The following is a 19,020-nucleotide window of genomic DNA, read 5'->3' on the forward strand; positions in this document are numbered from 1 at the left end:
CCTAAATAACAAGATGGCAAGACAACAGCAGGATTTTTAAGACATAAGTAGTTCACCAGGAATTACCCCATCAAAGGGTTTACCTGAAACAATATAAAACTAAAGAGCCTAAACTAAAGAGACTGTTTTCCAGGCTGTGATTGCTTTTTCTTTTCTTTTTAAAGCATAGCTCACTTTGATTTTCCCCCTTCTCTCCAATCTCTCTTCCCTTGTGTAGTCAAGCAAGAAAAATTCCACTTGGAAGTACAGATCATAAAAAATAAATAAATAAAAGCTTTTCTGAGACCTTTGTTTTCCCCAAAAGATCAACTACAGAACTCATGAAGTAGGCAATTAAATGGGCAGGTTTAGTTAGAAAATCAAATTTATATATAAAGACTAAGTGGATGGAACTAGAGACTCTCCTACTGAGTGAAGTAAGTCAGAAAGAGAAAGACATACCATAGGATATCACTTATATCTGGAATCTAATATATGGCACAAATGAACCTTTCCACAGAAAAGAAAATCATGGCCTTGCAGAATAGATCTGCGATTGCCAAGGGGGTGGGGGAGGGAGTGGGGTGGTTGGGGAGCTTGAGGTTGACAGATACAAACTATTGCCTTTGGAATGGATTAGCAATGAGATCCTGCTGTGTAGCACTGGGAACTACGTCTAATCACTTATGATGGAGCATGATAGTGTGCAAAAACAGACTGTGTACATGTATGTGTAACTGGGTCACCATGCTGTCCAGTAGAAAAAAACTGTATTGGGGAAATAATTATTTAAAAAAAAAAAAAAAAAGGAGTTCCCATCGTGCGCAGTGGTTAACGAATCTGACTAGGAACCATGAGGTTGCAGGTTCGATCCCTGGCCTTGCTCGGTGGGTTGATGATCCAGGGTTGCCGTGAGCTGTGGTGTAGGTCGCAGACTCAGCTCCGATGGCATATTGCTGTGGCTGTGGCATAGGCTGGCGGCTACAGCTCTGATTAGACCCCTAGCCTGGGAACCTCCATATGCCTCAGGTGTGGCCCTAAAAGGACAAAAAGACAAAAAAAAAAAAAAAAAAGAATTTATAAAATTATTTTATCATATTGTCAATGAATGCTTGGAGAATAGGTGCATGAAGTTAAAGTTTCTCCATCTTCCTATATTAAAATCTTGGAATAATATGTAAATGTCTATGCATTTATCAGTACTAAATGAGCATAGTTGGGGGAGCAGATATTTCAATTACAGTTGCATTTTATTTTATTTTGTCTTTTTGCCATTTCTTGGGCTGCTCCCGCAGCATATGGAGATTCCCAGGTTAGGGGTCCAATCAGAGCTGTAGCCACCGGCCTACACCACAGACGCAGCAACGCAGGATCCGAGCTGCGTCTGCAACCCACACCACAGCTCACAGTGACACCGGATCCTTAACCCTCTGAGCAAGGCCAGGGATCGAACCCGCAACCTCATGGTTCCTAGTAGGATTCGTTAATCACTGAGCCACCACGGGAACTCCTATAGTTGCATTTTAGATTAAAGTGTGAGAACACCTTTCCACAAATGAGCCTAGGATAATATATTCTGATTCATAGTAATGGATCAAATAAACACTATATAGGTGTATATATACCAATTCATAGAGAATATATACATGCTGACTCACTGTGCTATGTAGAGGAAATTAACACAATATTGTAAATCAACTATATTTCAATAACATTTTTAAAAATGAAAAAAAAAAGGGAAAAAAAAGATTGCATCTATAAAACACAAAATAAGAGTTCCTGTTGCGGCTCAGCAGAAATGCATCTGACTATTATCCATGAGGACGCAGGTTCCATTGCTGGTCTCGATCAGTGAGTGGGTTACGGATCTGACATTGCCATGAGCTGAGGTGCAGGTCACAGACACTGCTCGGATCTGGTGTTGCTGTGGCTGTGGCACAGACTGGCAGCTGTAGCTCCGATTTGACCCCTGGCCTGGGAACCTCCATTAGCCACAGGTATGGTCCTAAAAAGACAAACAAACAGACAAAAAACACAAAATAGCTTATTTTTTATTTAAAAATATATTTAACTCATTGTGTTCAAAATATTTTCATTTTGATGTGTAAAACAATGTAAAAATTAGTCATAATATATTGTACATTCTTTTATTCATACTAATTCTTTGAAATTTAATGTGTATTTTATACTTAAATTACCTCTCTGTTTAGATGAGCCACAATTTCAAGTGCTCATTAACCAAATGTGCCTATTGGTTACTACATGGACAGCATAGGTTCTATATATATTCCTAAAAGTTGAATTGCTTAAAAGATTAAGTTCTTACATTTTTATGGCTGTTGCCAAATCGCCTTTTTTAAAAAAAAGACACCTAAAATTTTTATTTTAAAAATTACCATTACAGTAAGATTAAATTTTTGTGTATAGTTCTAGGAACTTTTTTTTTTTTTTAGGGCTACACCTGAGGCATATGGAAGTTCCCATCCCTGGGGTATAGGGGTTGAATCAGAACTGCAGCTGCCAGCCTACACCACAGTCACAACAATGCCAGATCTGAACTGTGTCAGTGATCTACACTGCAGCTCACGGCCACACCGGATCCTTAAACCACTTAGCAAGACCAGGGATCGAAGCTGCATCCTCATGGATACTAGCTGGGTTCATTTCCACTGAGCCACAGTGCTAACTAACTCCCCAGTTCTTTAGATTTTAACATAAATACAAGTGTGTAGCCACTACCACAAACAGTTCTATCATTCCAAAAAAACCCTCTCCTTCCTGCCAGCCCTTTATTCTCATATCATCTCCCTAATCCTAACCATCAGAGCCCAGAAAAAACTATAGTTTTGCCTTTTCAAGAATGTCACATCAATGTAATCCTAGCAGTACATAACCTTTGAGACTGGTATCAGCATAATGTCTTTGAGATTCACCTGAACTGCTACATGTCAAAAGCTCTTTCTGTTGAATTGCTGAGTAGAATTCACCTGGTGGAGAACATCTGGGTTGGTTCAACTTTGCGGTGATTGTGACTAGAACTTCTATAAACAGTCATATATAAATTTTTGTTTGAACACAAATTTCATTTCCCAATGATAAATCTCAAAAACCTAATTCCTGGGTCATTGGTAAGTTTATGTTTATAAGAAACTGTCAAAGTGTTTTTCTAGAGTGGCTGTACCATTTGAACTCCTACCAGCAATGTATGAGAGTTCCAACTGACTGGCTCCTCATCCCAATCAATACATGGTACTGTCAGTTGTTTTCTTGTTTTTTAATTTTAACCATTCTAATAGATGTGGAGTGGTATCTAATGGGTTTTTTGTTTTTGTTTTTTTTTTGCTATTTCTTGGGCCACTCCTGCGGCATATGGAGGTTCCCAGGCTAGGGGCTGAATCGGAGCTGCAGCCACCGGCCTATGCCAGAGCCACAGCAACGCAGGATCCGAGCCCCGTCTGCAACCTACACCACAGCTCACGGCAACGCCGGATCGTTAACCCACTGAGCAAGGGCAGGGACCGAACCTGCAACCTCATGGTTCCTAGTTGGATTCGTTAACCACTGCGCCACGACGGGAACTCCCTATCTAATGGTTTTAACTTGCATTTCGCTAAAGCTAGTGATGTTGAACATCTCTTCTTGTGGCTATTTGAAGATGGTCTACTTAGGAAAAAAAGGTACGTGCATACTCAAAAATCTCAAGTCAATTCCATAGAAAAAGATAGTAAAAATTATGGCCTCAATTGTTTCATTGATTTTATTTTTTTTTTTTTGTCTTTTTGCTATTTCTTTGGGCCACTCCCACGGCATATGGAGGTTCCCAGGCTAGGAGTCGAATCGGAGCTGTAGCCACCGGCCTACGCCAGAGCCACAGCAACTCGGGATCCGAGTTGCGTCTGTAACCTACACCACAGCTCACAGCAACGCCGGATGGTTAATCCACTGAGCAAGAGCAGGGACCGAACCCGCAACCTCATGGTTCCTAGTCGGATTCGTTAACCACTGCGTCATGACGGGAACTCCCTGTTTCATTGATTTTAAACTGATTTCTTAATTATATTATTTATCTTGATAGAATCTACAGCTGTCTCTAGGACCTAATTGGAATTATATCATAGTCGCAGTCCCTTTAGAATTTACTTCCTCTGGAAGCTTTTCTATTCCCTTTGTTTCAGCTCTTTCTCCTAATGATATGGAATCTTTTACTTTTCAAATGCTAGATCTGTATTTTCTCCTACCTAGGATATCTTTGTACCTAATAAACCCATCATCACTCTCACATTCTAAAGTCACTAACTTCCTGAATTTTTCCATACTTGTAAATGCAAAAATCATTTTCACCCCACAAGTTGAAACTTGGTGTTATTTTTGACTACTCTTTCTTGGTTCTCACATAGAACAGACCAGAATTGTGTCTGTGATGTGTCTGCATTAAATGTATTTCCTACTTTCTAATTCTACACCATAATATATATGCCATGTAGATGCCTCCTAATTTGTCTCTCTGTGCCTAGGGCAATTTAGTCATTATCATTCATACCTTCCTGAAATATCATTACTTTAAGTAATAAATAAACTTTTAAAAGGAAAGGCAAGTTTCTACATGGGTTCAGTTAAATTGAAGATTAATTTACTTTTTATTTTACACAGGGAACTGGACACAAACAAAATGAAAGCGGATGTAAAATGTTAATAACAAAAAAAATGAAATGGAATATTTAAAAAGCAAGGGGAAAGTAAGCAGATGAGAACAATGGCCAGGCAGACTTCATAAAAAAAAACAAAAAAACAAAAAAACTTCTAGATAAAGAAAAATATATCATTTAAAAACAAAAAAATCTGTGGATAAGTTAAATAGCAGATTAATCACAAAGGAAATGAGAATTAGGAAATTTTAATATGAAAAAATTACCCAGGCTGCAGCACAAAGACACAGGTACATGGAAATTACTGGGAAAAATACAAGATTAAGAGAACAGAAAGCTAAATAATAAGATCAAACATACATCTAAAGAGACCCAGGAGGAAATGAGACTTAAAGAAAACCTGTATTTGCAAATCTAACACTCAGTAAACTTCCAGCAGTGATTATAACCAAGCAGGGCCCTCTAGAGCTCCTGGACACAAAAGCCTTTCTGTGTCCCCCATTTCTTATTTCTAGAAAATGGGCCTCTTTCAGGTTCCATGGCCCTCCCTGAGTTCCAAGGGGCAGTTTCAGACAGTTGCTGATCAGGGAAGGAAGGGGATGCAAAGACAGGGAGGAATGAATAGTCAAGCAACAATAGTACAGCCTTAGGCACAATCCTGGTTGCCTTTAAATGGATATACATAATGACATAAGCATCTTACACACCAAAGAAAAAAGTTATATTCCTTATGCTTCTTTTAGAAGTGAATATTTAAAATTAACAGTTTGGAACACTTCCTTGTGCTTCTCCCTCATTGGATTGCATCCTAAACACAATCATCTGTAAACTAAAGATTAAGCACCCCGAGCACAATTGTCTGTGAGTTAAAGATTACTATTAGTACATGACATTTTCCAGGAACTTTTCTAGTTTGCTCTGATCAATGTGCCTTTTTTTCAAGTACTGATATTCTAAGCAATAATCCATAAGACCACCACCAGGATCATGCCTAGATCTCCTGATGCCATCTTCAATGACTAAGATTCCCCCAAAGGAAGAAGAATGTACGTTTGCCCCATTCTGAGTCTTTTCTGAAAACCTGTTTTTCTCCCTTTAGACTATAAAACTCCCTGCAATTCTTCTCCAAGGGAGGACACAGTCTTTAAGGCAGTATCCTGCTGTGGTCCCCCTTTGCCTGGCAAAACAGTGAAAGCTATTTTTTTCTCCTTCACCCAAAACTCTGTCTCCACATCTCTATTCGGCCCAAGTGAACATGAGGCTGAATTTCGGCAACATGATGAAAGATACAAATCTGCAGATATAAAAGATATACTAATTTAAGCAGGATGAAAACCTAGCAATATATTCCTTAAGAGAAATTCAGAATAGCAAAGATACAGAGAACTTAATAGCAGTTAAAAAGATAGATCCCACATATCATGACAATCACACTAACCTCACAAATCATACTAGCAACAATGGGAACCAAAAGAAACTAAAATATTATTTTCAAAATGTTGAGAGGAAGTAATTATTAACTTACTATTGTAAATCGAGCAAAACTATCTTTCAAGAGCCAGGGCAAAATATTTCAAGATCAAAAACAGAAGTTTCCTACAAACAGACTTTCTGTAAATAAACTAAAAAGGTACTTAAGGAAGAAGGAAAAGGAAAGTAAACGCTAATCATATAATAGCCAACTTTGGCTATCATTATCAAAGTAAGATCTATATTTCTGAATGATTTAAATAAATAATACTTGCTAAAAGGAAATGGAAAATTAAGAATTAACCACCTTTGAAAGGACTGAGACATGAGGTCCAAAATAGAGATTGGTTCAAAAATCTGTATACAAAAGATTACGTATTTCTATAAGTCTAGAAGATTGCCTTCCTCCTTACCCCTAACTGCCTGCCAGTTTTGTTACCTAAGGAAATGAAAACAGAGAGGCTCAGTTTCAAAGATATCTTACCCGGTGGAAGGTAAAGGTAAAGCCCAAGGCTGAAAAAAGTGCTCTCATGGAACCTTTCTACTCCCTCCTCCATCATACCGTCAGAACACTTGCAATTAGGCAGGAAACTGTTAGGCTATTTCTGGAGAAACTGAATGGTCTCACAAAAAAGACTCATAGATACCGATCCCTTAAAGTCACCAACTTGCAATCACCCTTAGGGAAATTCTTGGTCAATAAATCCTATACACAATGTAATATGGTTCTTAATTAGCATTTTTTCAATAGGAACAGACAGCCAAGGGTGCTCAAAGAAAAAGAAAGCAAAGGTAAACAGGGAAAAAGTAGTGAATGTGCTTGTATTTGTAGCAAATATTCTCAAAACAAGTTAAATTCTTTCCTTTCTCTTGTGCGTACTAGTGTTTATTTATGATTTGCATGTGCTACTTCTTTTTCCTAAAACACAGGCCCTCATCATTTCTTCCCCCAATAGGCTAACTCCTCATCCTTCAGAACTTATTAAAAGAGACCTTTCTGGGAGTTCCTGTTGTGGTACAGGGGAAAGGAATCCAAGTAGTAGAATCCAAGGAATCCAAGTAGTAGTAGGAATCCAAGAGGATACTGGTTTAATCCCTGACCTCACTCACTGTGCCTAGGATCCAGCATTGCTGCGAGCTGGGCATTGCCATGAGCTGTGGCATGGGTCGCAGATGCAGCTCTGATCCAGAGTTGCTATGGCTGTGGAGTAGGCCGACCGCTACAGCTCTGATTAGACCCCTAGCTAGGGAACTTCCATATGCCGTGGGTGTGGGCCTAAAAAGACCAAAACACACAAACAAACAAAAAAACAGATCGACAAAAAGTAAGGAAATAGAGGAAATGCTTGAAAATTCTGTAAGAGCTGAACCTAATATATATTAATTTCCTAGCATCAAGTTATTACTTTATCGATATTAGTTTCCTAATTAGAACTTCTTTTGCTTTACATGACACAAAAAAATACTGTAGTTGCCATTCAGGAAGAACCTGAAATAAGAAAAGCTGCAGAAAGTGCAGACTTAAAGGAAAGACTGGGAATTTGGTTTAGGTCATATTAAGTTTGAAAAGCATAAAGATATCAGGCAATTCAATACACAATTACAGAGTTATGGGGAGGGTCTGGGCTGCAGATGTATATTTAGATATAAACGGTGCTTAAAACTATACAGATAGATGTTCCTAACCATGCAGATGGTACTTAAAATTATGAAAATGAATGAGATCACTGAAAGTAAATAAAAGTTGAAAAGAGATTGTGAGAGAAATGGTTAAGGTACTCAAGCACTGCTTTTTTTCTTATTCTAGAAAGACTTTTCAGAATTATATTTATCAACATTTCTTTAGCACTGACATATTATTAATGTGCTAAGAATTTATGAAATGAGAAATATACATCATTTCTAGGGATGCTGGTTTTTACTAAATTTGGGAGGAGTAGGGTAGGAAAGACAAAGCCAATTTAATAAATATTGTCCCAAAAGAAACAGTGTGAAAACCGAACTAAAAATGAAGACCTTCTAATAAATATTTCTTTTTTTTTTTTTTTTTTTTTTTTGTCTTTTTGTCTTTTTGCTATTTCTTTGGCTGCTCCCGCAGCATATGGAGGTTCCTAGCCTAGGGGGGTCTAATCGGAGCTGTAGCCGCCAGCCTACACCAGGGCCACAGCAACGCGGGATCTGAGCTGCGTCTGCAACCTACACCACAGCTCACGGCAACGCCGGATCGTTAACCCACTGAGCAAGGGCAGGGACTGAACCCGCAACCTCATGGTTCCTAGTTGGATTCGTTAACCACTGAGCCATGATGGGAGCTCCCGGAAATGGAATATATATATATAAACACAGAGCATTATGACTATTATTAACTCAATAGATAAAAGACTGAATGAATGAACCAGGGACTGAATTTCTACCTGTCCAACCTCAGCTTCTGTAAATCCTTACTTGTACCTTCTACCCTAAAAATACTGAGCTTTTAGGTATCCAAATAACCTCTTAGTTCTCCAAATTTTCTCCTCTTACAGTTTATATCATTGCATATGCAGTGCCTGCTCTTTGAACAGGTACCTATCATTTACCTAAATTCCTATTAAACTTTCAGGTCCCTGGTCCCTGATCAAATATTATACTATCAGGTAAAATCAAGTATGATAGTATGATTCTATGATTCCACTATACTTTGTCTTCTCAAAACCTGGTTGTGGCTAATATATAATTAATAACAACTTGTTATTATTAATCTTGTTTAACCTGGTTCTACTTTGTGCCTGTTGTTTAGGCATAACTGTCCATGGTACCCTCTTTCACTCTTAAGTGTCACAGATTGCACAGAAATTAGGTTCACTCAACAGTGTCATAATCCTAGATTGGAATGGAAACAGAATCTAGATAAATACATTTGAATAAAGATCAAACAAATCAGCCATGGAGAGAAAAAAAAAAAAAAAAACCTGAAAAAGGAAAAAGAAATGTATAGGCAGTGGGGATAGATAGGTAAGAATGGTAGAGCCAGAGTGATAAGAGAATAATAAATGCTTCAAAATGTCCAAAATCAATTCATCCACAACCTAAATTTAAGACTCCTCTGCTGCTTGTAAACCCAACATACTCTTAAATCTTAGTAATACTTCATAAAAAATTTAACTGGCATTCCTTTGAGGATTAAAAAAACAAAAAACAAATGAATACCAAGTAAATATTAATATACAACTTTAATTTCCCTTTCTTCTGTTTTAATATAAAAACATAAAGCCAATGTATAACTGAAATATTCTTTAAAATATATTTAAAACTTGCTTAAATCCACCCATTAAAGGCCAGGTTTTAGCAAGAAACCATTTTTATAGCTATTTTTAATCTCCTACCTGAAAGCATTAGTTGACTTTGGAAATTCTAATCCCTTTAAAATTCAACAGCATCAAAGCAAATAGTTATGATCCCTTAAGAGGATAAATATGATCATTTTAATTAAAGACTAAATTATGTAACTTGGTATGTAATTTTTGCATCTGTATTTTGATTCATATTTATATGTACTATGTATTTCATCAATAAAACATGTATAAGAAAGTATATTTCTTGAAGAATGGCTTATTAAAAGAGAAACTCTTAAAAGATCTATACCTTGAATTTTCAAGAACTTAGGCTAATAAGAGGAAAGAAGTTCTGGTATGTGCTGCAGCATGGATGCAACTCAAAAACACTATGCACAGTAAAAGAAGCCATTCACAAAACACTACATATTGTATGATTCCATTCATATGAAAAGTCTATAGTAAGCAAAGTTACAGAGACAAAAAAGTAGGTTAGTGCCTGCCTAAGACGGGCTGGGGTGGAGAGGATGAAGGGAATGGGGAATGACTTCCTTTGAGAATGATGGAAATGTTTTAAAATTATATGATTTTTGCACAATCCCATGAATATACTAAGAACTACTGAATTATACACTTTAAGTGGATAAACTGTATGGTGTGTGAAATGTATCTCAATAAAGCTGTTTCCAAAAGAAGAATTTAGGTTATGGTTCCTATTCAAAACATATACTGTTATACAATAATATCTTAAAAATGGAAAACATGATTCCAAAGCTTGATAGGAAAGAAAACTTGGAAATACATGCACTAGTCTGTACATGTTAACTTGATCAGCACTGATGCAAGTACAGTATATGTCAATAGTACCTACTCATTTTCAGACTTGTAAATGGATTTCTTGAATGTGTTTGCCACTAAATAAATTTAGAAATTAGTTTAACTTTAAATTAGTGGTGGATATTTCCTGACTTCATGTGCAAATATAAGTAATTTTGATATAATCTGTGAAATTAAAGATTTTTATTCCTGAGTAACAATTAACAATTTCTCAATACAAAGTTTAATAAGAATAATCTAAAAGTGTCATAGCAGGTATAACATTTTAAGTGTATACATACACCCAATTTTATCTTCCTAAATTCTGTTTCTAGAGCATCAAGTACAAAATATTATTTATTGATCTAATTATATAGTGTCATAGTCTATTATTTTAAAGTTAATAAATATCAGGTTGATTTAAATGAGCACTAATAATTATCTAACAGATCTACCCTATAGAAGCAGTCAATGTAAGTTACTATTATTGATATTTTAACTAAAAACAGACCACAAAAATGAAAGATCCCAGTTTCAATAAACCACCATTAATGTTTATTGATTTCACAGAGCCATATTCCAACAAATCTATACATTCTAGCACTAATGATGGTATTCAGGACGAAAATGTCAGGTAGTTGATGTACCATAGAGAAAAAGCCATTGTTTCTCAAGTACGTCACTTTAGAAAGTAACACAGAACTGCTCTTTGGTGTGGCATAATTTTGGTAAAGCTAGGAAAGTTATGTCAGCAAGATGGTGACATAGGAGATAGCAACCTTCATTACCCAAGAGAAAACAACAATTAAATAGGAATCCACAAATGAAAATAGCCCTAGGAAGGCCCAAAAGCCCAATTAAGAACCTACAGCCACATAGTGGAACAAAAAATAACCAGCAACTGCACAGAAAGGAACACTGGGGAGATGAGATTAATGGAGATGTCTGGAGGCAGCTAGGAAAAAAAGAGGAAGGGTAGGCACTATCAATTTCAGACACAAGCCTTAATAGCCTTCACAAAAGCCATGGACTACCCACAGCTTTCATAGTGGAAGACACTTTAATGCTGGTTTGCACAAACCCCAGTGGCTTGTTTCAGAGGAAACCAGCAGCTTTCACCACCAAGGTAACTAAAGGCTATTTCTACCACAGACCCTGGAGAGGGAAATGCCACCATACTCACCTCAAGAAGGACCTGTTCTTGTGCTGCCCTAAGAACAGCATTCCCCAACCCTGAGCACACACTAGACCCCAGAGCCACAGCTGCTTTACCTGTTCCCACACTCCAGATCCTGGACCTAGGGTCACTCTGTGGCACCCAGGTTCCAGAATCCAGCTCTGTCACTGCTCCACACATGCCCACATCTTAAGAACCAGATCCACATCACTTCAGAGTCTAGCAGCTAGACTCTGCTGCCACTGTTGTTCTCTATATGCCCATACTTCAGAATCCACCTTCATGGCCACTTCACATATACTTAGAACTCATACATTATTGCTGCTGCGGAACAGCCAGCACACCAACCCCAGAGCTACTATCATTCTGCAAGCACTAGTCCTCCAGTCCTCAGCTCCATCACTGCTCCACAGGTACCTGCACATCAGATACAGCACTGGTGTAGGCTGGAGCCAGTACTAAGAAAAATCTCCTTCACCTCACCATCCCCTGTAGGAGAAAAAGAGATCAGGTATTCTCCAGCAGCCTTTACTGCTACTGCAGACAACTGCAACCTTGGCCATTGGGGACACCAACAATCTTCAAAAACGCTAATCTCAGCTGAACAGACTGCATGAAGACTATACTGCTGGCCCTTCTCCAGAGCTGGAAATGCTTAAGCTTTAAGGATATACATTGAGTGAAAGTTGAGGGCTGGAAAAAGACATAAAACATATATACAAATGGAAACTAAAACAGAAAAGGAGTAGCAGAGTTCCCAATGTGGCTCAGTGGTAACAAACCCAACTAGTATCCATGAGCATGCAGGTTCAGCCTGTGGCTGTGCTCAGAGGGCTAAGGATCTGACATTGCTGTGAGCTGCTGTGTATGTTACAGACATGGTTTGGATCTGTCATGGCTGTGGCTATGGTGTAGGTTGACAGCTGCAGCTCTAATTTGATCTCTAACCTGGAAACTTCCACATGATGTGGGTGCAGTGCTAAAACAAAAGAATTAGAAAGTGAGTAGCTAAACTCATATCAGACAATACAGACTTTAAGTCAACAGCTAAACAAGAAACAAAGATCATGATAAAATGATACAGGGATCAATTCATCAAGAGTATATAACAATTGTAAATATATGTGTACTCCAAAATCAGAGCACCTTAACACATTAAACAAATATTAAAAGATTTGAAGGCAGAAATAGGCAGCAATGCAATAGTAGTAAGGAACGTCAATACTTCAACTTTCAACAACTGATAAATCAGTCAGAAAAACAATGAGAAAATATTGGACTTGAACTATACTCTAAACCAAACAGACATAAGAGACATATTCTACTCAACAGAAGCAGAACACACATTCTTCTTCAGCACATCAGCTACATTCTCCAGGATAGATCATATGATAGGTCACAAAACTAGTCTCAACAAATTTAAGATTAAAACCATGAATACAATGATATGAAACTAGAAATTGACAACAGGAAAAGGGCAGAAAATACATAGAAATTAAAAAATACTTGCTGAACAATGGGTCAAAGAAGAAATTAAAAGAATAATCAAAAGCTATCTTGACACAAACAAACAGGAGAAAACAGTGTACCAAAACTTATGGGATACAGCAAAAATCTATGAGGGAAGTTTACAGCAATAAAAGACTATGTTAGAAAAAGGAAATATATCAAGTAAATAATCTAGCTTAACAACTTACAGAAAACAGAGAAAGAACAAACTAAGCCTAAAATTTAGAAGGAAATAACAACAATCAGAACAGAAATAAATAAAATAGATGCTAGAAAACCAATAAAAAAGACCAACAAAACTAAGAGCTAGTTTTCTGAAAAGATAAACAAAATTGATAAACCTTTAGCTCAACTAAAAAAATAAATACATAAAAAGGGAGAGAGAAGCCCTAAATAAATAAAATTAGTAACAAAAGAGTTGACATTAAAACTGATACAAAGAATCATAAGAAACTATTATCAACAATTATATACCAAAAAATTGGACAACCTAGAAGAAATGGATAAACTACTAGGAACATACAACCTATCAACTGAATCATGAAGAAACAGAAAGTATAAACAGATATACAATCAGTAAGGAGACTGAGTTAGTAATGAAAAACCTCCCAACAAAGAATAGCCCAGTACAAGCTAGCTTCACTAGTGACTGTTACAAAATTTAAAGAATAATACCAATTCTTTTCATTTTAATTTGATTTTTATTTTATGTTGGGGTGTAGTTGATTTACAATACTGTGTTAGTTTCAGGTGTACAGCAAAGTGATTCAGTTATAAATATACATATATCTATTCTTTTTGAGATTCCTTTCCCATACAGGTTATTATAGAATATTAAAAAGTTTCCTGTGTTATAGAGTAGCCCTTGTTGATTATCTTTTTTATACCAATCACTAAACTGTTCCCAAATATTGAAGAGAAATAAACATTTCCTGGTCATCTTAAGAGGCCAGCATTACTCTGATATCAAAGTCAAGTAAAGATACTGCAAGAAACAAAATTACAGGCCAATATTCATGGTGAATATAGATGTAAAAATCCTCAACAAAATATTAGCAAACTCAATGCAGGAGAATCTTGAAAGAATCATACCATGAAGTGGGATTCAAACCTAGAGTTCAAGGATGGTTCTACATTCACAAATCAAAAATTGTGATATACCACATGAAGAGAATGAAGGATAAAAATGATATGATCATCTCAATAGCTGCAGAAAAAGTATTTGACAAAACTTAACAGCCATAAACAAATCAGGAGTAGATGGAATATACCTCAACAATACAAAGGCCATATATGACAACCCCACAGCTAACATTATACTCAATGTTAAAAATCTAAAAGCTTTTCCTTTAAGATCAGGAACAAAACAAGAATATCCACTTGTCACTTTTATTCAATATAGTAGTGAAATTCCTAGAGCAATTAGGCAAGAAAAGAAATAAGGGTGAGTTCCTGTTGGGGCTCAGTGGGTTAAGAATCCAACTAGTATCCATGAAGATGTGGGTTCAATACCTGGCTTCACTCAAGTGGGTTAAGGATCCGGGGTTGCTGTAAGCTGTCATGTAGATCACAGATGCGACTTGGATCTTGCCTTGCTATGGTTGTGGCACAGGCCAGCAGCTCCAATTCAGCCCCTAGCTTGGGAACTTCCATATGCTACAGATTTGGCCCTAAAAATACCAAAAAAAGAAAGAAAGAAAGACAAGAAAAAAAAAATAAAGGTATCCCAAAAAAAAAAGAAGTAAAAATCTGTATGCATATGATAAAATCTTATACATGAAAAACCATTAAGATCCTACCAAAAAACTGCTAGAACTAATAAATGAATTTACTAATGTTACAGTATATAAAATCAACATGTAAAAATTAGTCATATGTCTATACATTAACAATAATCTATCTGAAAAAGGATTGAGAAAGCAATCTCATTTATAATAGCATCAAAAACAATAAAATATTTAGGAATAAACTTAACCACAGAGGTAAAAGACCTATAGTAGAAACTACAAGACATTGATGAAAGAAACTAAAGAAAAAACACCTAAATGGAAAGGTACTGCTTGCCCTTGGACTGGAAGAATTACTGTTGTTAAAATATTCATACCACCCAAAGTGATCTACAGATGCAATTCAACTCCAATTAAAATTTCAATGGTATTTTTCGAAGAAATAGAAAAAACAATCCTAAAATTCATATGGTAACACAATATGAAATGGTAAAAGTAACACTGAGAAAGAACAACAAAGCTGGAACCATCACACATACTGGTGTCAAACTACATTACAAAGTTGAAGTAACCAAAACAGTATGGTACCACCATAACCTCAGACACATAGACTAGTGAAACAGAATAAAGAGCCCAGGAAAAAACCCATGTATGTATGACCAACTAATCTTTGAAAATGGCATCAAAAGCATACAATAAGGAATGGATAGTCTCTGAAATTGATGTTGGAAAAATGAGAGATCCATATGCAAAACAAAACAAAAAATAGATTCCCATCTTACACCACTTACAAAAATAAACTCAAAATAGATTAAAAACTTAAATGTAGGACCTGCAACTGTAAAACTCCTAGAAGAAACCATAGGTGAAAAGCTCCCTGACATTGCTCTAAGCAATGGTTTGCTTTTTTTTTTATATATATGACATCAAAAGCAAAGGTAATAAAACAAAAATAAACAAGTAGAACTACATCAAACTGAAAAGCTCCTTCCTGCATGGTACAGGAAACAACAAAATGGAAAGGCAATCTAAGGAATGAGAAAAAAATTTGCAAACCACATATTTGATAATTAATTAACATCTGAAGTACATAAAGATGTATATAAACCAAAAACCAAAACCAAAAATAATACAATTTAAAAATGGGCAAAAGACTCAAATAGATATTTTTCCAGAGGTGACAAAAACAGCCTATATAATAGGTTCATGAAAAGGTGCTCAATATCACCAATCACTGGGAAAATGCAAATCAAAATCACAATGAGATGTCACCTCAAACTTATTAGGATGTCTATTGTCAAAAGGACAAGAGATGACGTGTACTGAGTACATGGAGAAAAGGGAACTTCTGTATACTGCTGGTGGGAATGTAAATTTGTATAGCCATTATGGAAGACAATACAGAGGTTCCTTAAAACTTTTAAATAGAACTATCATACAACCCAGTAATCTCACGTCTAGGGATATATCTGAAAGTAATAAAATTAGTAAATCAGTATCTTGAAGAGATATATGTACTCCTATATTCACTGCAGCATTATTCAAAAGCCAAGATATAAAAACAGCCCAAGTGTCCAGCAACTGATGAATAAAAAAAAGGTGAAACACACACACACACAGGAATATTATTCAGTCATAACAAAGAAGGTCATATTGTCATCTGTGACAAGATGAATCAAACTAGAGGGCATTTGGCTGTATGATATATGAAATAAGCCAGACAGAGAAAGACAAAATACTATATGATCTCAGTTATATGTGGAATCTTAAAAAAAAAAAGTTGAACTCACAGAAGCCAAGAGTAGAATGGTATTTGTCCAGAGTTGCAGGGCTAGAGTAAATCAAGAGATATTAACCAAAGGGCACAAACTTTTAGTTAGTAAATGAATAAATTCTGAGAATCTAATGTACAGTATAATGACTACATATAATGTTGTATGTATACTTAAAATTCACTGAGTAGCTCTTAAGCATTCTCACCCCAAAAATGGGAGAAAAAAACAAGATAACTATGAGATGATGGATGTGTTAATTTGATTACAGCATTCGACTCACAACATATATGTACATCAAATCATTACACTGTATACTAAATATACACAATTCTGTCAATCATACCTCATTTTTAAAAAGATTAAATAAAGCTACCTAGTGTACAACAGATGCTCACTATTATATATATATGTATATATATATATACATATACTCATATATAAAAATAAAATTGAATATAAAATATTTTAAAATATATATATTATTTTTAATATGTTCTTTGATGTTAATTCAATACTTTTGGGGGGGTGGGGAGGCACTTTCATAGCATAGGGAAGTTCCCAGGCCAGGAATCTAATCCAAGCCTCAGCTGCAACCTATGCCGAAATGTCATCAATGCTGGATTCTTGACCCACAGGACCAGGCTGGGAATCAAAACCATGCCACTGCAGAAACAATGTTGGATCCTTAACCCACTGTGCCATAACAGGAATTCCCCTAATTCAGTATTGTGATACCAGATAAAACAACAAAATTCTAATTTTTTAATTTTCTTTATTTCCATTCTGTTAATGGTGATCTAATAGTTTATAGTGGTTTGTTTTAAATCTGTATCAATAAAATAAAGTAATAAAATATTATTTGCTAAGAGGAGATAATATTTTGAGTTTTCAAAATTTTTTTCAAAACTATCATTACCTAAGTAACTATAATTCAAATGGTTTTCTGCTTAAATCATTTAAATCCCTAGGACAAAACTTGGCCTACCAGAAATAAACATATACATCATTTTTTCTCTGGAATTCTTGATAAACACATTATATACTCTCCCTAGTGAGATGACATTTCAAGCAAACATAAATCATGATCTTACCTTTAACTGATGGAGTCATAACACTGAACATGTTAATAAGTGAGTTACATGAAGCAATTTTCAACACTAATAAAAGTCATCTGCAGAATTCTCATATTTATTTTTGCTAAAAGTAGCACCATAATTTAAACATATATTTAATTTCATAAATCAAAAGTATATGCAAGGAGATTCAAGCACTGGTAAAACTCTCAACCAAAAAACTCTAGAAATAATACTCAGATAGTCCTCTCATTTAGATAAGTCACTCTGTGGCCCTAATAATTCAAAGATAATTGTAGACTTTTAAATAAACTAAAAGTTACTGTAAAACTTTAATAAACTCAGAAAGGCATTCTATGCTTTCCCCAAAAGGCATTTTTCTAACCTCCATTACAGAACCAATCTAAAATGATGCGAGATATGAATTCTTTGTAGTACTGTCCTTTAAATCCTGAGATTATTTCTAGTGCTATATGACCATTGGGAGAAATTTTTTAAAAGAAAATTTGGGGCTCAAATCCCTCAGACAGCAAAAGAGCGCTCAAAGAAGACTTCTGCAGAGGATCAAAAAAATATCAAGGCCAATTCAGAGTAACAATTCAGAGAGCTGAATATTCCTGTCATTTGATGCAAAAGTTAAAAATCCAAAGCAGATACAATAACAAAAATGTGAAGCATCAGGAGACCACTGGGCATTACATTTTTGGGGAGAGGTAGGTTTTATAAATATAAGTACAGATGCCAACGTAAACATCTGTGATCAGCCTGTTAACCATTTATAACAGATATTATCCTCTAGTAATTTCACTGCAACTAATCATATCATATATATTTTTCACAAAAATTTCTATATTTGCACAATTCTAAGTATATTTTTAACTCCTCAAATATATTTGGGAGACATTCCAGTCCACAAGACTCTGCAGAATTGCAGAATTTATCAGGCTGACATGTCAATACATCTGCATATAGAATTTTACAATGTTGGTTTTATTCAGCAAGCATGTCATAAATAAAATATTTTGGTTTACAATGCCAGGTAGATGAAATCAATTCAAATAAGTGTAACTGTTTTTAAAAAATAAACCCAGAAACATTAGCTCTATAATTCACTTAAAGGGAACATTTTTGAGAAAGCTAAATTCACATATCTTACTGGGTCTCAAGATTCTGATCCCATATACTTCATACCCTCCCTCCAGAGAGTCTAATGTAGAATCAATGGGCACACCACAGATGAAGTATATGTTAGATACTGACTTGCAAATTAAAAGAAATAATCAAGACAAAAAAAGGCTATTCCACTTAGCCAAGATAGAATAATACTTCCATTTTGCTTACTGTTTGTTTGTTATTATTATTTTTTCATTTTTAAATATTGGTAAGAGGTCAAGGGCAAGTATCTTGTAAATGATTTAAGCGTGCTTCTAACCAACCATTATTAGAGTATTAAAGATTAAGACAGACAGCATAGTATAATCAAAGAAGAGAGGATCACGAGGTCATGGGACCTGCTCATTACTGAAATATTTTG

The 19,020-nt window shown here is 35.6% G+C and overlaps 1 protein-coding gene and 1 long non-coding RNA gene across 37 annotated transcripts in view; one reads left to right on the forward strand and one right to left on the reverse strand.

The window, feature by feature from the left end:
- Window positions 1-19,020, reverse strand: part of ADAMTS6 (ADAM metallopeptidase with thrombospondin type 1 motif 6) — a 308,356-nt gene that overhangs the window by 261,637 nt on the left and 27,699 nt on the right. The window lies entirely within an intron of this gene.
- On the forward strand, window positions 3,298-14,786 carry LOC146395586 (uncharacterized). The gene is made up of 3 exons (XR_014831483.1): window positions 3,298-7,206; window positions 14,125-14,632; window positions 14,725-14,786. It is a non-coding gene; the product is annotated as an uncharacterized LOC146395586 (long non-coding RNA).

This window comes from Sus scrofa, chromosome 16 (assembly GCF_054392235.1).
Source record: "Sus scrofa isolate SSC_HxYL_T2T_F1_AM1 chromosome 16, Sscrofa_HxYL_maternal_Yorkshire_Landrace_v2.0, whole genome shotgun sequence".
Classification (NCBI taxonomy): domain Eukaryota; kingdom Metazoa; phylum Chordata; class Mammalia; order Artiodactyla; family Suidae; genus Sus; species Sus scrofa.